Genomic DNA, 22,970 nt, shown 5'->3' on the forward strand with positions numbered 1-22,970 from the left:
AATTTGTTTCTTACAAGGACCAGAATTTGCAACTTTGAAAAAATATGTAAACTTAACGGAGAAGATCCTGATTGTCTCCTTGTTATCATTTTCATCTTCCATCCCACTGCATTAAAATATATTAAGGGCTTATTCATATAAAGAACTTATTAATTTAAAGTGTTTTCTAGGGGCGCCTGGGTGGCTCAGTTGCTTAAGCAACTGCCTTCGGGGCAGGTCATGGTCCCAGGTCCTGGGATCGAGCCCCACCTCTGACTCCCTGCTCAGCAGGGAGCCTGCTTCTCCCTCTCCCTCTGCTGCTCCCCGGCCTGTGCTCTCCTGCTCTCTGTCAAATAAATAAATAAAATGTTTTTTTTTTAAAAAAGGTGTTTTCTAAACTTAAAGATGCTAAACCAAAATAAGAGTTGCTGTTAAATTAATGAAATGAACCTAAAACCTCACTATTTATGATATAATATAAAAAGACAATTTTCCCTAAAATTGACCAATATTTATTTTTAAAAGTTTCCCAGGAATATTGGTAACAAGCACTTTTCAACAACTTACAATGAGAATCCACATTTGGTTTTTAAATTCTGTATGATTATGAATCAACGATGTTAAGTGCCTTGTTAGACTTTTTAGGACTCATAAAACAGATTCAACTAAGCAACTAGCATCCTTCTTTCTTTATAAATGCACAGCAAATGTTAATGCACTGCTGACTGAAGATCAGTTTCTGGTAACACTCGTCAGACAGACCAATTACATGTGGATTAATCCTCAATTATGTCTTCATCAACATGTGCTTTTAAACCAAATAAATTAATCTGATCTTTCTCTTTTAATTGATAGACAAAGGACTGAAAAGAAATTTTGAAAGTTTAAATATTCATTAATATTAAATGAAGCTAATATAACTTCAAGTTACATAAAGGTACCCCTGAAGAAAACTAAAAACTCACTGACCTTCACAGATAAGGAAAATCAGAAATTGCAATAATAAAACAACATTTTTAAAGCAGTATCGTAAAGTAAAACCTTACCTAATATCACACCCTCTGCACCTCCATAATAGCTGGGAGTTAATGTTCTGAACCTCTCTTGACCAGCAGTATCCTAAAGGTGACAACCAATTATTACTAAATTTAAAAAGTATAAATAGTATTAAGAGTAGAAAGTCAAACAGCATTATTAAAAATATCCATGCACAAGCTCATTTAAATCTTGAAATTTAAATTAGATGCGTTCTCTTACTGAAGAGGGTTACATAAAATAAAATTAATAAATACTGACTCATCTCTAGAAAAATGCATCTAAGTAAAGGGGTATTTCTTCAAGATTTTTATCACACATGAAACCCATTTCCTTGAAAGCCATGGTTCTCAACTTCAGAAGCATAGTGAAATTTCCTGGGAAATGAAAAATTCCAATGCCTGGGTCCAACCCCCACTGGTTCTGGTTTAATTGGTCTACGGTAAGACAGAAGTTTTCAAAGTCTTCCCGGGTGATTCTAATGTAGAATCAAGGTTGAGAACCACTTATTTTTTTTTTTTTTTAAAGAGAATTACAGGAGTGTCTTATTTTAGGTAAGCAATTTTTAGGTTGGACTCTTAAAAGTATTTTCTCTGTATCTTCTTTTCGGAAAATGCATAAAACCAAACCACTTGCTATCACATGTTTCTGACACATATTGGGGGAGAGGAACATAAAAGATGCACACCAGCTAGGAAGTGCAAGTTTCGTGAGGAAAGAGACCTCATCTGCTTAATCATCGGTTTAACCCCAGTGCCTAGAGCAATTCTTGCCACAGGACAGTTGCTCAACTTTCCTTGGAAACCAACCAACCAACCAACCAACCCAAACTAATTAACAAGTCTGTACTTCCGGACCTGGTTCCTTCTGTCTTCTTTCTACCATCCTTGGACTGTGGCTTCAAGATACCTAAGATTATGCAAAGCAGCAGTTGACAAACGGCTCCCTCCGCCCAGCACCTGTTTTATTAACTAAAGTTTTACTGGAACACAGCCAGGCCCATTCGATTATGCAATGCCACATGGCCTGCCTTAGGATTAGACTAAATATTTACTCTCTGCCCTGTAAGAAAAAGTTTCCACTCTGCTAATATCAAATAACCTGAAGAAAAGTGAAGACATATGTCAAACATCAACTTAGCTGCCAGTCTCATGGTTGTAAATCCGAGTTTAGCTATGGGGCAAGCAGACGCTCCTTCAGATAGAAAACATGTTCATAACCTCTAAGAGGTTTATAAGATTGCAGAGGCATTTTAAACCAGCAGTGACGGGCTCCAGCTACTTACTTTCCTACTTACCTACTTTCTGTCCCTGGCCAAAATAGAGACTGCTTTAATATAAGAGCAACAGGTAGAGAATATATGAGTAATTTATGGCCCCAGAAGAGAAACTTAAGAGGAAAATAACTTTCAAAGTAAACCACTCTGCAAATCTACTACTCTTCCCCAGCTACGCTTACATAAATGCAGAATGTCCTTGCTTCCAGACTCTCACCACTACAGAAACTGCCCCCAGCCCTGCCATCTTGAAGTGAAAAAATTAACAAAATTAAACTTTCTAAACAGATAAATTTATGATAAAAATGATTTCTCTCTTTACAAAAATTCCCTTTGCTTCAAAGTTTCTTACAAAACCTCTGATATTTAAAATTATTCAATTTGCATATTGACTCAACTTTTCAAAAAACAGTAATATAAATTAAAGGTGCACCAACTGAAGTGTACTTACTATCTAAAGCAGATTATACTTTGGATAATTTGATATAGGTTAGGGCAAGGACCAAGCAAGAAATATTTTAGTCACAAGACTTTTGGTTGTAACAGAAAAATTCTGTTTCATATCAAAACCGTATCCACACTATAATAAATTAATTTCCAGAAACAGCGAAAAGCATTTGAATATGAATTTTGTTTCCCTTGATATTCACTGAGATCCACTTAGTAACTGCTCTGAGGAGACACAACACAAACATCAGAACTGTGGAGTGCCTTGGGCATCCGACTCCTGATTTCAGCCCAAGTCCTGATCTCAGGGGCCTGGTATAGAGCCCCATGTGGGGCTCTGTGCTCAGTGGGGAGTCTGCTTAAGGATTCCCTCTCTCCCTCTGCCCCTCCCCCTAAAATAAATAAATAAATATTTTAAAAATCAGAACTGTGATTCTAGTTAAAATATCCATAAAGCCCAGTGTTTTAAAAATAAAGACCAGAGCAGGGCGCCTGGGTGGTTCAGTTGGTTACGCGTCTGACTTCAGCTCAGGTCATGATCCCAGGATCCTGGGACTGAGCCCCATGTCAGGCTCCATGCTCAGTGTCGAGTCTGTTTCTCCACCTTTACCCCTCCCCCTGCTCAGGTTCTCTTGCTCTTTCTCATAAATAAAATCTTAAAAACAAACAAACAAAAAAGACTAGAGCCAAAAAATAATGTTTAATGTTAATATACTACAGTAAAAAATATTTACACACAAATATTTAAATTAATCCAGCTATTTAGAGTCTTGATTTTTTTGGATCCACTTATAAAAATGTTTAAGTAGGTATGATAATTTGAGCAAACACCCTGTGCCACAATATTGGATCAGAATATATTACACCTATAAAATTTATAGGCTTACATAGTCAAAAGTTAAGATTTTTGCTTGTTCTTGTTTTCAAGATAGGAATTTGCAATAACTGTAATAGCATCCTTGTAAGATAAGAAAAGCAGAGCTTACTATCTGTGGTTTTCTTCTCTGATGGGAGAGGAGAAAAGAGATTATTAAAGATTAGAAATGGACAAAGGACAAGGAAGGATCTGGAAAGACTAAATATTAAAATGTGGGAGTGGAAGTGAGGGCAGGATATAGAGAAAAATAGCTTTAGAGGTGCCAAGTAGGCCGTGATGTGTGTGCGGCACTTTTGGGAGCAGTGAGGACAGGGCTGTACTTGATTATTCTATTTGACTGATCCTAGGAGAAGCATCGAAGCAGGAGAGGAACTGAAAGGAAACAATGGACTCATGTATTTCTATTTATGAGTGAGGAGGCCTTCCTAAATATGACGTAACACCCAAATTCATGAAAAAAAAAAAACTGGTCTGACCAGAAAAATACTAAAACCTTGGTATGGCAAGAACATCTCTCCCCACACCATCCATACCCCATACACACACTCACTCATCCTAAACAAGATTTGAAGGCAAATGACAAACAGGAAAAAAATATTTGCAGCACATGACAGAGTTAGTATTACAAACACACACACACACTCACACACAAGAACATTAACATTTGGGGCACCTGAGTGGCTGAGTCAGTTGAGCTTCTGACTCTTGATTTAAGCTCAGGTCATGAGGGTCTCAGGGTTCTGAGATTGAGCCTCTTATTTAAAAAAATATTTATACGCTTATGATAAAGATGTCACTTCAGTAATACCTGCCAACCTTTTTATTATACAGGAACTAAAAAGTAAATTTAACAATACCTCTTGCATAAAAGAAAGATCTCACGGAAACCACCAAGCCTTAGATCCTATTCTAACACGTATATCTCACAAAACGGTAGCAAGGGCAGAAAGAAGGGATAAATTCAACCATGAAAAGTATACAGAAAATCAGGCTCCCACTTTTGTACAGGGAGAAGTTAGCATTCTTAAACTGTTCGATATATTTTATTATGGCCTAGTCCAACATTTTCCAAATTGTTTTTTGTTAGACATTACTATTCTTATCAATATCATAATTATATTTTGGGGAGGGGGCCAATAGGCTACCGATCGTGTAAAGTATTGTATGTTAGAAAAAAATTAACAGAAAAACATGAGACACACTTACACAGTTACTTGTTATTTGGGATGAAATGTGTATTAGAAATAATATGCCATTCGGAGAATGCCAGGAAAATGAATCAGATCATACAATACATAAACACGTGCTGTTTCAACCTGTAACCGATGCCCAGTTACTACTTCATCACCATGTTGAAGTACATCTCAGTGTGATGACCGCTAACCAGTTCCAATTATCCCATGTAACAAAAACATATTTATATATTTAGTTATCATAGTATATGTGGGAATCCGATATATAAGAGCATAGTTTTATAAATTATATATGTAATGTAATCTATTGGTAATCATTTAGATAGAGAGAGAGAAGTAGGTAGGTAGGTAGACAGGAGTGGGAGAGAGACGGGCAGACAGAGACAGACACTAAGCATCTTGGACGTCTTTGACAGTTATTGCTATTTTATTTGGTCAGCACTATCATGAAAAGGTCTTAGGAAAGCAACATGTATCAGAATGTTTGGGTTCACTGGCAAATGACAGTAAGTAAAGACTAGGCACTGAGAGTAGAAAATACATCCAAAGTTGGCAAATTCAAATTTCAGGAATATACGAACAGACTAACATGAAAAATACTTTTTTTCCTGAGCATCACTTCATCCCCTTCTCCCCAACAACTGCCTTCAGTGTTAGCTGAGTATACACTGTCTTCTTAAAACTTTAAAGAAACGTATTCAATAGCAATAATCCCTTCTGGCAGATAAGATGATTTTTCTATACTTTATTCTGCTTTTAAGTATTCTTAAGGGATTGTATATTTTAAAATTTTGATTAAGTGGAACAAGTCTCTGCCTCATTACCCAATATAAAACATAGCCATTTATTGTTTATCCATTAACCAACAAATTGTCCAAAAATTATTTGATACAAATTGTTTCCCTCTAGAACTCTACACACATCACCTTCTGCTTCTTTAAAAAATACAAGTTGAATATTTATACAAAATACATTTTTAAAACTCTTACCCAAATTGCAAGTTTAGCCTTATTGCCATCCACTGAAATTGTTTTCACCTTAAAGTCAACACTTTGAAAAAAATGAAAATGTTGATAAGCATCCCAGTAAAATAATACTTTTAAAATCAATTTCCAAGAAAATAAGAACATAGAAAAGCCACTTTACCAATACCCAAATTCACACCCTAAATTCTTGGGAGTTATGGATGTGAAAATCAAAAAGTGTCACTAAAGTTCAGCAGCTCAGGATTTAGTCAGGATAAATGAAAACCAAATGCTTGCAGAATTCAAACACTTACTTACCTGTAATTGCTTGAAAAAAATAAAAATTTTGATGGAAAAATAAACTTCAATGTAAGGTGATTCATGATGCACATTAAAAGCCAAGCGCTGGAATTCACGGTGCTCGTGTAGAGAAGACTATCTATGGCTGACTCTGGATCAGAGCAATTTTCTAAGGGGCTCCAAATGCATCGACACTCCATCATTAAGAGCTCTGTCCAGAGCCAGCCAATCCCCTGACTCAGATTCTGACTGTAAGCAGCTTGGTAAAAACGTAAAAGGGCCACTTACTCCTTCTCTTATGAATTCTTTGTTTGTTTTTATCCTAAAAAACAGTATTCGTTCTATGTAACTTTATCAGTGATCCCTTGCTACTGCACAACTGCAAAAGAATTTACACACAAAAACATCTGTGCCCAATCCCCTAAGAATCTTCTTCATAAGTGAAAGGAGGAGCGCTTAAAGTGCTATGAAAATCTTCTGTAAGTACTAATTCATGTAAAGAGAAGAGCTCCATAAAAAGACACGTACTAATTTATTAGGTAAAGAGAAGAGCTCCATAAGAAGACACGTAAGGTTTTACTACAAAGCCTCCTTCCCCCACCAAAAAACCTCTCCCTTTCCAGGAACAGGAGTTGACACATGCCATCTGGCTTAAATGAACAGTAACTGCGCACATGTCTTTAAAGAGTATCAAAATTAATGTGCAGTCTATCCCACTGGCCAGAGGCAAAACATCAGCTCAAGAAGCCTGGAATGAAACTTTCAAAAGCTCTAATTAGAGCTTGTCACAATTAATTCAGAACAGTCACAAGTAAGATGAACAGCACCCTCATATACCAAATGCTTACGAGAACACCTGTCACCAATATGGAAATACATGAGTAATTCTTGGATGATTTCTGGTGATCCACTACAAACACAAATTAGGTAATAAAAATGCACTTTACCAGGTCTTTCTGTATGCCAAAGATTAAAAAAAAAAGTTTGTGTTTTGAGCTAGAGTGATAAAGGAGTTGATAAAGCCATACCTAGAATCAGGGGCAATTATGACAGTGCTAATAACATAGTCCCAGAAAAATTTAAGTTAAAGTTTCTTCGCAGCTAAACAAACAAAAACTCCTATTAAACAATCTTGTATTCACCAGGTCTAGATAAATAAATATTATGCCACACCATTTATATAAAAAGTATGAAGGGCGCCTGGATGGCTCAGTCAGGTAAGCGTTCGGTTCAGGTCATGGTGCCAGGGACCAGGGATGGAGTCCCACATCGGGCTGCCTGCTCCGCGGGGAGCCTGCTTCTCCCTCTGCCTCTGCCTCTCTCTGTCACTCATGAATAAAATAAAAATAAAATCTTTTTTAAAAAAGTATGAAATTATTCACATTTTATTCATAATACTTTAAAAACAGAACAAAGCCTGAGAAAATTCAGATGAGGGAAATGGTTCTGACTTGGTGCAGGTACTAAATTAAGGCCACTGTAGACATTACATAGAGAAAACCTGTCATACACACTCTCCAGTTAAATTCTCAAAGTTTTTCAGAGCATAAAGAACTTTTTTTTTCCTAATTACTCCAGACAACATGCTCAAGGGCAGACTGACTTTTTCCTAGCTACCCAAGAAAAGAAAATCACTGTTCCCAAAATGTTTGTGTTTACCTCCCTCTCCCCTTTTACAATTTCCTGTTTTTCATATGTTTCTTGACAGTCTAGTGACGGTCTCTGTCATATGTATCATTAGGTTACTCTTCTGAGATGTTAGATCTGAAAGTGACAGAGAACATCCTCAGGAAACAATGCCCACTGGCATCCTACCACCAAAGTCAATACACACAGGTAGCCTGAAAGGGCACCCCATCTGGATCCAGACCCTGCAAGTCCCGGTTTCATCTTTCCTTGGTCCCTCTGGTGAATCTCCTATGCAGACACTGAGTTCTTTAGCTTTCACCTGCTCAAACGGCTTCTTCACCAAGTCTGGTTCTTCTGTTTTGCCAGTGGCTCTTAACTTGCTTTTATAAAAAGGTGGCCACAGTAGGAATCTTTTTAATAAATCTGACTTTGCCAACTTCTTACTAGATTTGATTAAACCATCTGTTCAACCTCCTCATGTGGATAACAAGGAGCTCTTAACGGTTTGAAGCTGAACATCTTAGAAAAAAACTCTTTGTATCTCCTCTACTCTCCTACAACACTGAACACTTCTGTGACCAGATATTCTCTGACTGTCCAGGGACGGCCATCAGTGTCCTACAGTTCAATTCAGTCTGATACAGTCAGATCCCACAGGGTAAGGGCCAACTAATAAGAAGTCCTATAAGACTGCTGCACTCCCATTTCAGATGCCATCCCAAATCCAGGTTGTTACCTGTGCTTCCGACCACCCGGCTATTAATCAAAGGTTCCCACAATCTCCTCCCTTGATTGCATTAATTTGTGGCTCACAGAACTCAGGAAGAGTTGCTCACTAGAGTATCATCTTACTATAAAAGGATATAACCCAGGAACAGCCAGATGGAGGAGACAAATAAGGAAAAGTATGAGGGGAAGGGGCACAAATCTCCCATGCCCTCTCCAAGCGTGCCATCCTCCCAGGACTTCCATGTGTTTGCCAAAACCGAACTCTCAGAACCAGTAAATTCAGCATTTTTATGACGGTTTCATTACTCAGGCATGATTGATTAAATCACTGTCCTTCAGTGACTGGACAGAATCTCCCGTCCCTCTTCCCTCTCCCCTCTCCTGAGGTAGGAGAGAGTAGGACTGAAAATCCCAACCCCTCTAATCACATGGGTGGTTCTCCAGGCAACCAGCCTCCACCCTTAGAGGCTTTCCAGAAGTCAGAGTGCTAACATAAAGTCGGGTACGTTTGGAAGGGGTAGTTATGAAAAGCAAAAGACGTCATCACTGCTTTGATCAGTTAAGAAAGTCAAAGGGTTTTAAAAACTCTCTGCCAGGAGCAAAATATGTATTTCTTATAAATCACAATATCCACAGAAGAACTGTCATTTTGGCTTTTTCTTGTTGTTCGTTTGGGCTTGCACTTTTAATACAATATTTAATTCAGTTTTTTTAAAGTAATCTTTTTTTAGGCATATCTGTTATTTTGTGAGGGGTAGTTCAGTTAAAACTAGACATTATGATCAATAAAACCTTTAAAACAAGCAGTGAATGGAACATGAAAGTTTACCAAAGATATTATCAACCGTATCATAAAGAGATACTTGTCAGTGAGAAACCAGAACACATCAATGGAATCATCTGCCATGTCAGAAGTAAAGGGCAATCAACAGAAACTGACTGAGAACAAAGATGCTAGAATTAGCACACAGGAAATTAAAAACTATTTTAAATGTATAGCACATGTTTAAAAAGTAGACATGAGATTAAAAAGACCCAAATCAAACATCTAGAGATAAAGTGAAAGTGTCTGAGATGTAAAATACATGGGATGAGATTAACAAAAATTAGACATCACAGAAGAAAACATAGGTGAATATGAAGACACAATGGGCCCCTGGGTGGCTCAGTCAGCTTAATAGCCTCCTTCGGCTCAGGCCATGGTCCTGGGGTCCTGGGATAGAGCCCGTGTCAGGCTCCCAGCTCAGTGGGGAGCCTGCTTCTCCCTCTCTCTCTGCCCCGCCGCCCAGCTTGTACTCTCTCTCACTCTCAAATAAATAAATAAAATCCTTAAAAATAGATAAAAATAAGTAAGTAAAATCAATGAAACAAAACATTGGTTCTATAAGGAAAAATCAAGAAACTGATAAATTCTAGCCAAAGTGATCAAGAGAAACAAAGACAAAAATTACCATTATAAAGAATGAGAAAGATCACATCACTACAGATTATACAGAGGTGAAAATGTAACTGAGGAAATGTTATAAACAAGTTCATGCCAAAAAACTTGACAATTCAGATGAAATGTCAATTTCCATCAAAGATTAAAAACTATCAGAATTGACTCAAAAAGAAACAGACCACAAACAAAATACCTAAAGAATTTAAACAAAAGGGAATCAAAACGTGTCACTGTAAGAAATCAACTAATCCCAAAGGCAGCAGTAATAGAGGAAATAAGCGATAAAAACTCTCTGAGACACACAGAAACACAGAAAACAAACAGCAAAATGTCAGTAGTAAATCCTCCCTTACCAGTAATTATATTAAAGGCGGTGTTGGCGGAATATATATAAAAATAATACCCAAGTATATAAATAAATCTATAACAAAGTTCCAAGTGTACATGCTGTCTCTTAAGAGACTCATACACCAAAGGACAGATCCCAGTATCTATGAAGCAACCATTCACATAACTGGAGGGACAAATACAGTATTAGTTGGAGATCTTAATGCACCACTTTCAATAATGGATCAAACAACCAGAGAGAGAACAGAGAAATAGGACAGCGGAACAACAGCACAGACCAGTGAGGCCCCGGAGAACATGCTACCCAACGACTTCAGAACACAGTTCTCTCAAGCGCCTATGAAACATTCTCCAGGACAGACCCTATGGTGTCTACAAAACAAGTATGAATAAGTTTTAAAAGACTAAACTCATCTGAAGTATTTTTTATCATAACCTAATGAAACTAGAAATCGGTGACAGAAAGAAAACTGGAGAATTCACAAACATGTGCAAATTAAATCACACCCTTTTAAACAACAACTAATGGGCCAAAGAAGAAATCACAAGAAAATTAGAGAATACTTTGAGACAAATGAAAACACAAGACGCCGAAATTTGAGATGTAGCAAAAGCAGTGCTGAGGGAAATTTACAGCTCTAAACACAGTATAAGAGAAGAAATATCTCAACTCAATAACCTAATTTTACACCTTAGGGGACTAGAAAAGAAGAGCAAACTAAGGGCTATAGAAGGAAGGAAATAATGACGATCAGAACCAAATTAAAGGACAAAGCGAATTGATACACAATAGAGAAAAATCCATGCCCAAGGCCTGGTTTCTTTCTTTCTTTTAAAGATCGACAAAACTGACAAGCTTTTAACTAGACGAAGGAAAAAGAGAAGATTCCAATTACAAAACTCAGATATGAAAGTGGGGACATTACCCCTAATTTTACAGCCAAAAAAATGATTATATACACCAACAAGCTGGATAACCTAGATGAAATGAATGAATTCCTGAAAACACACAATTGACAAAATCGACTTATCAAGAAAAAGAAAATCTGGGGCCCCTGGGTGGCTCAAGCGGTTAAGCGTCTGCCTTCGGCTCAGGTCATGATCCCAGAGTTCCAGGATAGTGCCCCACGTCGGTCTCCCCACTCAGCGGGGTGTCTGCTTCTCTCTCTACCCCTCACCCTGCTTGTGCTCACTCTCTCTCATTCTGCCTCTCTCTCAAATAAATAAAATTAAAAAAAAAAAGAAAATCTGAAGAGACCGTAAGTAATCAAAATCATCCCAACAAAGAAAAGCCCAGGACCAGATACCTCCATTGGTAAATTCCATCAAACATTTAAAGAGTTAACACCAACCCTCCTCGCTTTTCAAAAAACGGAAGAGAAAGGAACACTTCCAAGCTCATTCTAGGAGGCTAGCACTATTCTAATCCCAGAGCCAGACAAAGATGCTACAAATAAAGAAAACTATAGACCAATATCCCAGAGGAATACTGATGCAAAAAATCCCCAGCAAAATACTAGCAAACGTAATTCAGCAGCCTCTTAAAAGGATTATACACCATGATAAAGTGAGTTTTACCTCCATAATACGAGATTGGTGGAATATGAGCAATCACTCAAAATAATATATCCCATTAAAGAATGAATGGGGGGAAAAACACATGATCATCTCAATTCATGCAGAAAAAGTATTTGACAAAACTCAGCATCCTTTTATGATAAAAAACGCTCAACAAACTAGGAACAGAAGAAAATCTGATGTTTCCTCAAAAAGCTGCAAATACAATTACCGTATTAGGCAGCAATTCCACTCTTAGTATATACCCAAAAGCAGTGACAGCAGAAACTCAAACAGATATTTGCGCAACAATGTTGACGGCAGTATTACAACAGAAGGCTGAAGCAACTCAAGTGCTCGATGAACAGATAAACAAAATGTGGTTTATACATATCATGGAACATTATTCAGTCATGAAATGGAATGAAATTCTGAGATATGCTACAACATGTATGAACCTTGATCACATTAAGCTAAGTGAAATAAGCTACTCACAAAAGGGCAAATACTGTATGATTCCACCTAGGAGGTATCTAACACAGGCAAATTCATAAAAACAGAAGACAGAAGAAAGGTTACCACGGGCTGAGGGGAAAGTGGAGTGAAAGCTATTGTTTAATTGGTACAGAGTTCCTCTTTGAGGTGATGAAAAAGTTCTGAAAACAGATAGTGGTGATGGCTGCAAAACAATGCAAACGTACTTATTGCCCCTGAGCTGTAAACTTAAAAATGGTTAACATGGTCAAATTTATGTTTACTTTACCATGATTTAAAAATAAATAGATAACTGGAGAGTCCTGCATCTATTAAAGAAATTGAATCTATGGTTAAAAACCTTTCCATGAAAAGAATTCCAGGCCCAGAGTGAATTCTACTGAACATTTAAATAATAATCCATTCTAAACAAACTCCTCCAGGACCGTGAAGAAGAGTGAATACTTTCTTAGTCACTCTATGAGTTATACATTACCCTGATACCAAAACCAAAGACATTATAATTAAAAGCTACAGACTAATATCCTTCATGTTGACATATGAAAATCCTAAACAAAATTTTAGCGTAAATAGTAAAAATATGTATAAGACAACAACACATCACAACCAAGTGGGGTTATCCTAAACAATGAAAAAAATCAATGGGGAAACTAATGATGATTAACATAACAATAAAAAATTTAGAGCAAAAAAATATCAGTGGGGACTTTATTATATGATCATCAACAAATGCAGGAAGTGCACTTAACAAAATCCAACATGCATTCCTGACAAAACCTCTCGGCAAATTAGAAACAGAAGGGAAATTCCTCAACCTGATAAAGGGCATCTGTGAAAAACATACAGCTAACAACACACTTAATGGTAAAAAACTGAGTATTTTTCCTCTTCATGTCAGGAACAAAAGATGGATATCAGGCTCTTCACCTTTTTTAAGATTTCTTTTTTTTTTTTAAGCCAGGGCAATAAGACAAGAAATAAAAAGAACCCAGATTGGAAAGAAAAAATGTAGAAATTCAATGGAATCTACAAGATTTAAAAAAAAAAAAAAGCTCGCAGAACTACTTAGCAAGTTTAGCAAGGTTGGCGGATACAAACTAAACGTTTAAAAGATCTATTGTATTTCTAAATATCAGCAATAAACAAAGGATTCTTCTCTTGAAATAACATTTTTTAATAAAAATCTATTGAATATTTAGGGCTAAATCTGACAAAAGATGTAAAAGACATGTAACCACTCTGAAAGAAATTTTGAAAGACCTAAATAAATGGAGACACATAATTTGTTCTGTGATCCTTAAGACTCAATATTGTTAAAAGGTCAATTCTCCCCAAATTGATCTATATAGAGTCAATGCAACCCCTATAAAAATCCTAGCAGGCTTTTATTTTTAAATCAACAAACGGATTCTAAAATTCATCGGGAAACACAAAAACATTAGAGCTAAAATAATTTTGAAAAAAGTAACAAAATTGGTAGACTAACAATATATGACTTCCAGGCCTACTATAAAGCTATAGAAATCAAGGGTGCCTGGGTGGCTCAGTTGGTTAAGCGACTGCCTTCAGCTCAGGTCATGATCCTGGAGTCCTTGGATCGAATCCCGCATCAGGCTCCCTGCTCAGCAGGGAGTCTGCTTCTCCCTCTGACCCTCCCCCTCTCGTGTGCTCTCTCTCTCTCTCTCATTCTCTCTCTCTCAAATAAATACAATCTTAAAAAAAAAGCTATAGAAATCAAGACAGTGAAGCATCCTCACATAAGAGACCAATAGATTAATGGGCTAGAAGAGAATCCAGAAATAGACTTACCATATATAAACAACTAAGTTTTTACAAAGGTGCAAAAGCTATGCACTACAGAAAGGACAGACTTTTCAACAAATAGTTTTAGAATATATAAGAGAAGAAAAAAGAAAGGAAAAGAACAGAACTTCGATTCATATGCTTCATACTGTATCCAAAAATTAATTCAAAATGAATCACAGACCTAATGTAACACATGAAACCATACAACTTCTAGAGGAAAACATTAAGAAAAATCACTGCAACCCTCTGTTAAGCAAAAGATATAACACTGAAACCATCATTAATACGAAAAAATTGATATACCGGATTTCATCAAAATAAAAAACTTCTGCTTTTAGAAATAAACTGTTAAGAGAATGACAAGAGGAGCCACAGTCTAAGAAAATATCAGCAAAGCATATATCACGTAATAAGGGGTTCATATGCAGAATATATAAAGAACTCTCAAAATTCAACAAGAAAAAACAAAAAATGAACAGAAGATTTATACACTTCACACACACACACTCAAAATACAGCTCAACGGACAGCAAATAAGACACTCAACATCACTGGTCATTAGACAATGCAAATTAAACCACAATGAGACTACCAACACATACATACCTATTGGAACGGTTAATATTTTAAAGTCTGATTGTGCTAAGTATAACAGGTGAGGATGTGGAAACAGGAACTTTTATATACTGTTAGTGGAAATGTAAAATGATACAATCACTTTATTAAAACATGGATGGAATAGTTTCCAAACTTAAACATGCATTTACCATATGATCCAGCAATCCTATTACTGGGTATTTACTCTAAAGAAATAAAAATTAATATTCATATAAAATCCTGTACCTAAATTGTTTATACAGGTCTATTCATAACCACCAAGAACTGGAAACAATCCAATGTCCTGTAATAAGTGGATGGATAAATCAACTCTGAAACATCCACACACAATGGAATACAACCCAGCAGTAACAAGAAACAAACTACTGGCATGCAAGAGCTTGGATACAGCTCAAAGGCATTATGCTAAGTGAAAAAAAGTCTGAAAACTTTACAGGATATATTCCATTTATAGGACATTCTCAAAAAGATAAAATTATAGTGATGAAGACTGACCAGTGGCTGCCAGAGGCTAGAGGCAGGGGAAAAGTATGACTAAAAAGACACTAGTTTTTTAGAAGGATGGCACTGCTTAATATCCTTACTGTGGTAATGATTAAATGACTGTATACATTTGTATAATACCTGTTAAAATTAAAAAAACTGTATACCAAAATGAGGGCAATTTGTATAGTAATTAAAAAAAAAAAAACCACACTACCTACTCATATGCTAGGAATATAACAGATCAAAAATATTTTCTAAAAGAATAAATTACCAGAGAACATGTAGTATAAAATTTCTGCTTCTTTCTGATTTACGATTTACTTTGCTACTAAGTCCAAGACCGATTTTGTAAAACTGTTCCATGGGCTTTTGAAGTAATGAGTTCTTCCCTCAAAAGATTTATTGATTGGGTGCCTCAAATGGCCCAGTCGGTTAAGCGACCAACTCTTGGTTTCGGCTCAGGTCATGATCTCAGAGTCATGGGATTCGAGCCTTGCGTTAGACTCCGCACTCAGCACAGAGTCCACTTAAGACTCTCTCTCCCTCTCCCTCTGCCCTTCCCACCCCCCTACCCCGCCCTACCCCCGGGATCTCTCTCAATGAAATAAATAAATCTTGTTCATTGAGGGGCACCTGGCTGGCTCTGTCAGTAGAACATGCAACTCCTGATCTTGGGATGGCAAGTTCAAGCCCCAACGTGGGTATAGGGATTATTTAAAATTAAAAAAAAAAAAATTTGTTGATTGTGTTATTCTATTTCCCTATGGTCTCATTTGTGATTTTTGGATCTATTTAATTATGAAAGAGATACAACAAATCTCCTAATATAACTGTATCTTCATCAAATTCTCTTGTGTTTTGAACAGGTTTTGCTCTGAAATATACCATCTATGTTTGGTGCCTACTTGTTATGACTGTTACAGCTACTTTGTTAATTAATTGGGCCTTTCATTATTACATACTATCTTATTTCATTATATCCAGTGCATTAACCTTAAATTCTACTTTAAATTACATTATATTACCACCTCCGCTTTTATACTGTTTGCATTTGCCTGGCCCATCCCTTTATTTTCAACCTTTCATTATGTGCTTTTAAGTACTCCTCAATTCCACCTGACAGTATGAGTTAGTAGAATTGGACCTATTCACATTTAATTAACGGATATATTTTAATTCTGTTACTTCCTTCTTATGTTTAACATTTTTGACATTCTGTTCAAATCTGTGTTTGATTTAATCTTTTTATATCTGTATTACTATGTTGTGATTAAAAGAATACCAAGTTAGAAGTTAGGAGGCTGGGTTTAGTCTCAGCTCTCTTACTGAGGTCTAGCTAGGCAGGAGCTTCACCTCTTTACGTCAGTCTCCCCCTTCTCATCAAGGAATATAAGAATTCCTGCTTTACCCGCTAGTTATTTTGGGGGGAGGGAGGGTGGAGAACTTCAGGGTAAGGGGACATCAAGAGGGATACTCTAAAAGCCTGAAGGATCCAATAGAGAAATAATTGAGGACCTAGATCCCCAAATCTGAGTGTGCAAACTTTAAAAGTATCAACAATAAAATGTTACCTCTGCTACCTCAGAGGATAGAGTAAATATGTCTTAAGAGTTGAGAAGGAGGGGAAGCTGGGGGTGAGAAAAGATGTACAAAACCTTATGAAGATGAAAGTCTCAGAGATGAAGAATAACCTGGGAAGCCAGGGCTTGTTGTGATGACTACTTAAAAGGAGACAAACAGTATGATGGTTTTATGGCAGAAAGTAACAGCAAGATAATGTTTGGAGAGGAAAGAGGGCTGTGGAGAAAGGTCTTGTCAGAAGCGGGCTGAATTCCAAGACTCCCAACTTGGCTTCTGCTGATGGACATGGGGCTGGCAGAGGGTTGGATGGTCTCATTCCAAACCAGTATCATTAATCAATAAATAAGAAATTAAATGACAACAAAACAGCTTGGAAATTAAAAAACACATTCCTAAATCAAAAATTTCAAATGTTCAAAGACAGCAAAACTGAAAATTCAAATTATCCAGAGAGCAATGAAAAAGAAACACACCCTACCAAAACCTATGGGGCACAGCGAACTTGTTCTTAGAGGACATCTTTATTAAGGAGTAAGGAGTAAAAAGAAGGGAACTTAATACTACTCTTAAAAAACTAACAAAATAAACTAAAAGAAAAGTAGGAAGGAGAGAAGGAAAAAAATGAAGCAATTTCTCAATTAAATAAATAGCTTCCTCAGGATACCAGAGTGGCTCAGTGGGTGAAGTGTCCAACTCTTGATTTCAACTCAGGTCATTGTATCAGGGTTGAGAGATAAAGCCCTGTGTCAGGCTCTGCACTGAGCATGGAGCCTGCCTGAGATGCTCTCCCTCTCCCTCTGCTCCTCCCCCGACTCACACATGCGTGCTCTCTCTCTCTCTCTGGAATAAATAAACAACATCTTAAACAAAAAAGCAGAGAAATCGTTTTAAATTTTAATTTAAACAAATAAATTTTCTAATTTTTTATTTGAAAAACTTTTACTCAAAGCACTCATTACACTCAAAGGTCACCTAAAACAAAGTAAATTAAAAAATAAAAAACTTTAAAAAAATAAACACTTTAACATGAAGCAAATTTTGCCTGTTTAATCAGATTATATAAAATCGGTGTAACTAATTTCTACAAGGATCTAAACTCCATGCTTAAATTTCAATCAGTTCTATCTATGCAGCTGATTAAGTACCATCATAAGGCCTTGCCATAAGCAGAAAAAGAAACCAGATGCCTTTTGTTTTTCCAAACACCCCCTCGCAGGAAACAAACAAAAAACCCGGTCAAAATATTCTTAAAATTTTGTGTGTGTGTGTATTTATTTTTATGTCAGAAATATTAAATATTTGTTGTCTCATTCTGCGATTCAAATATACATATGCTGAATCTCCTTTTCTGATTTCCACATTTTTTTTTTAAGATTTTATTTATTTATTTGACAGAGAGAGACAGCGAGAGAGGGAACACAAGCAGGGAGAGCGGGAGAGGGAGAAGCAGGCTTCCCGCGGAGCGGGGATCCCGATGCGGGGCTCGATCCCAGGACCCTGGGGTCATGACCTGAGCCAAAGGCAGATGCTGAACGACTGAGCCACCCAGGCGCCCCTCCACATCATTTTTTCTAATGTGTTTTAAACATTTTTATTCATTTTGGTAAATTCTACCCACTTTTTTCTTTTCTAGCTTCTATTGTCCTTTATTTTGTTTTCCACAGTCTCTACTGTCCCTTGTGATCCTTCTAATTTCGCCCTTCTTTCAGTGATGGTTTTATTTTCTTAACCTTATTTTCCTTTCTGCTCAATTAGCTTACATTGCATTTTCTCATGCAGTCACACTATCTCTTCCTGACCTCTTTTATCACTGCTTTGTGCTCTCAGTGGTAAATATTTCCAAAAAGTGTTTTAAATTCATAGCAAAACAGCTGGGCATGATTTTCATCTACTTTACAGAAGTAATTTTTCTGTTGAGCATTCATCTGTCCTTTGTTTTGCTGCTACTTTCTTCCTTTTTGATTCTTGAGTGGTAGCAGTAGTGTTTAGCTGAAATCCTTTTGATAATTCATCTTTAAAGGAGGTGAGGTGTTTTTGGACAAGCTATCTGTAAGAGATTCATGCAGAAGGCTATCGTGGTTCCAGTTCTTGACCAGCTAAACTTTGTCTTGATTCAAGGTTTTATATGAGAATCATTTAGGTTTTTTGTTTGTTTGTTTACTTTTCAACAGCCAATGGAGATAGGCAGCCTTGAGGTTTTCACAATGCAAAGACATCTCGTCCCCTACTGCTAGGAGACAAATGTAAAAATGCCTTGTTTGTATGATTCTTTGTTTGACACCTGATATTCTTTCCTTTGTAACTTTCAGCAAATTTAATGGCACGATGTGTGAACTTGGTTGACAGAAAGGGAATAGGGTATTTTTTTTAAGAGTTTATTTATTTATCTGTCAGAGAGAGAGAGAGAGAGAGAGCACAAGCAGGGGGAGGGGCGGAGGGAGAGGGAGAGGGAGAAGCAGGCTCCCTGCTGAACAAGGAGCCCAACACGGGGCTCGATTCCAGGACCCTGGTATCATGACCTGAGCCAAAGACAGACACTTAACCAACTGAGCTACCCAGGAGCCCCAGGGGAATAGGGTATTGTAAAATTTATATTTTTGGTTTCTTTTTTAATTTCTAGATTATTAATCAAATCATTTAATTCTAAAATTAGTATTACTATTATTATTTAAGACAAAGTTTTTTTTTCAAAGTTATTGGCAAATTAACTTAAACCCTCCCAAATATTTCATGGCAATATGGTGCAGAGATAAAATCGCTTTATTTTATCTCTGCGCCGGAAGAGACAAACACTCTTCCACCTTCCCTCTTACCCCAAATCCCTACAAATGACAGGGAAAGAAAAATTAAAATCTGTAACAGTGCCGGAAAGCAAGAGAAAAGAAAAACTCCTGAGCCATTTCTAACAGACAGAAAGGAGATAGGACTGGCTGAGGAAAGAACTGCTGCGAACTGGATGCTCTGCAAGTGTCCAGACTCAGAGGCGATGCATGCGAGATGGATGCTAGATGCATGGACCGCCTTCCTCCTACTGCAAAGACCCTCTTCCCCGTGGTCAAGGAGCAAGTCGCTGAGGCATCTGCTCCAGGCTGGAGAAGTGACTATGGAGAGTTAAGCTGCCCCTTGCAAATGGTGTCACGCCAGCCAAGCAAAGTGGTCCTCGCTGAGGGTATGGATGCCTAGCGTTCTACATCTGCTAACCCATCCTGTACCGTCTCCCCATCGTGGGAGACAGACCGCGACAAATACTGTACTCACACCCAAAACTGCCAAATATATGAGGAAAATCAGTGCCCATAAAAGAGAGGTACCAAACTTCATTCACACAACTAATACTGGAGGGGAAAAATGCTTAATAGAGCAAACAAAAGGAGGCTTTAATAGAAGTGAAATTAATATCTTCAGAAGAACATCATAACTATGAAAAAAGAACAGGTATTATAAAAATGCAACTTTAGATCTTAAAAATAAAAAATGTTTTTATTATTGCAATAAAATTCAATATATCGGCTGAATGATAGAATGGACACAAGGGAAGAGCAAGTTAATAAGCTGAATACCCAGCCCTAAATGCAGCACAACAGAATGACTGGGTGGGAAGTGTGACATAAAGGTTGAGTGTTGAGAGGGGCGCCTGGGTGGCTAGGTCGGTTAAGCATCTGACTCTTGGTTTCCTCTCAGGTCATGGTCGTGAGATCGAGCCCTGCATCAGGCTCCATGTTCAACACAGAGTCTGCTTAAGATTCCTTTTCTCCCTCTCCCTCTGCCCCTCCCCACTGCTCCCCCCTCCTCTCTCTCTCAAATAAATAAATCTTTAAAAAAAAAAAAAAGAAGTTGAGGCTTGAGAGAAAGTCCCAGAAAACCTTGAATCCACCAAATAGGAGTTCCAAGGAAAAAGAGAGAGAAAGAGGACTCAAAAAATAATAATAAAAGCAATGACAGGAGAACATCAAAAGAAGTGAGTCTCCAGATTTAAAGGGACTAATAAAAATGAAGCAGGAAGAGAAACAACCATAGATATTAAAGGGGTTCAAAACAAATCTCCCCAAAATGTGTCACTTTGGCATGTGGACTATTTTAAAATGAAAACAGTCAAGACCCAGCAAACTCAGGAAACACTTTTACTACTCCCTTAACGACCTGAAAGAATTTAGATAGGGGCCTGGCCCAGAAAGAACTATTACCAGAGATAATTTGTTTTATCTGAATGACAGGTCTGTATGGCAGGGCAAACACCTAATTCCCAAACATCCAAATAAGCTTGAAAAGTAGAAGGAAATATTTTTCCACCCCAATAATCTGTTCTTATGAAATATTAAAGGAGAAGAATAATCTTAAAAGCCTTCAAAGAAGAAAAATAATTATCTGCAAAGAAGCAAGAATCCAACTGGTGTTAAATTTTATTATAGCAATGCTGGATACAAGAAGTCAATAAAGCAAATTTCCAAAGCAGCAAACGAAAATAATTTGAATCTAATTTAACTTTGAATCTAAACAACTAAAATATCCACCAGTAACAGGATGATTAGATAAGATAGAGTATATTCATATGACGTGCTATGATTCGGCAGTTAAATATAATGCCATCTCTAAGACATATTGTTAGTGAAAAAGCAAGTTACAGAAATATAAATGTCAGTCATGGTTCAACCAGGGGAAACAGAATCAGTAAGAAATATATAATAGGAGATTTATTGCAAAGACTTGGCTTATGCAATTATCAGGGCTGGCTAGGCAAGTTGGAAAATCACAAGGCGGGCCTTCAAGAAGGGAGTTATCTACAACTGTCAGGCACAAACTGAAACTGCTGCCCCCAGACAGAATTTCCTCTTCAGGGAAGACTAAGCACTGCTCTTAAGAGCTTTCAGATAACTCAATCAGTTCCACCCGGATTATCTAGGACAATCTCCCTTCCTAATAAGTCAACTGGTTATGGACTTTAATCACATCTACAAAACACCTTCAAAGGAACACCTAGATTAGCGTTTGATGTGATAACTGGGAACCATATAGTCTAGCCAAGTTGACACATAAAACTGACCATCACAACCACATGTATATGAAAGTATATACACATTTGTATTATGATACAGATGCACTATGGGACTGTGTGTGTCTATGTTTGTATGGAGACAGAGAGTTGAGGAAGGATGCACACCAAATGGTAACAATGAAACAGTAAAAACTGAAAAGGGGGAGTGGTGTAGGGCAAAGAGGAGATTCATTTCTTATTCTTTATAGTTCTGGTGGGGGATGTTGATAAGGAGGGAGACACACACGTCCAGGGACAGGAGGAAGATGAGAAAGCATTGTACCTTTGTACCTGAAAAGTTTAATTTTTCCGTGAACCTAAAATGACTCTAAAAAGTAAATTCTATTCTTTTTTTTTAAGATTTTATTTTATTTTTTATTTTTATTTTCATTTTTACTCATTTGACTTTTTTTAGAAAAAGAGAGCATGCATGAGCAGGGATGGGGAGAGGCAAAGGGAGAGGGAGAGAGAGAATTTTTTTTTAAGATTTTATTTATTTGTGAGAGAGAGAGAGAGCACAAGCAGGGGGAGGGGCAGGCAGAGGGAGAGGGAGAAGCAGGCTCCCCGCTGAGCAGGGAGCCCGATGCGAGACTTGATCCCAGGACCCTGGGATCATGACCTGAGCCAAAGGCAATGCTTAACTGACTGAGCCACCCAAGCGTCCCAGAGAGAGAGAATCGTAAACAGGCTGCACGTCCAGCACGGAGCCCAACATGGGGCTTGATCTCACAACCCCAAGATCATGACCTAAGCCAGAATAAGGAGTCAGATGCTTAACTGACTGAGCCACCCAGGCACCCCTAAGATTTTATTTTTAAGTAATCTCTACACCCAACGTGGGGCTTAAATTCACAACCCCGAGATCAAGAGTCCCATGCTCCCCCGACTGAGCCAACTAGGCGCCCTGCTGTTCTTTTTTTTTAATGACAGACTACTTACCAAAAAACCCCTCAAACAACAATCAGGTTGGTAGCAGAGCTCTAATCAGCAAAAATAAATGCCAAAAGGTAGCAGGAAAATATCTTTTACATACTAAAGAACTCAGAACCTAGAATTCTATATATAATAAATTATTCAAGAAGGAATATAATTCAATATATATTCAAGTATGAAAAAATAAGAGTTTACTCCTCACTGACATTTGTGAAGAAACTGCTGAAGAATATGTACGCATCA

General features: G+C 37.3%; 1 pseudogene; it reads left to right on the top strand.

Moving 5' to 3' along the window:
* Window positions 1-19,759: 19,759 nt before the first annotated feature.
* LOC148163718 (patched domain-containing protein 3-like) overlaps window positions 19,760-22,970 on the top strand; it is a 34,635-nt pseudogene continuing 31,424 nt past the window's right edge.

Source organism: Eumetopias jubatus, unplaced genomic scaffold (genome assembly GCF_037043125.1).
Source record: "Eumetopias jubatus isolate StellerSeaLion01/CBP00866 unplaced genomic scaffold, mEumJub1_p1.0 scaffold_8, whole genome shotgun sequence".
Taxonomy (NCBI): domain Eukaryota; kingdom Metazoa; phylum Chordata; class Mammalia; order Carnivora; family Otariidae; genus Eumetopias; species Eumetopias jubatus.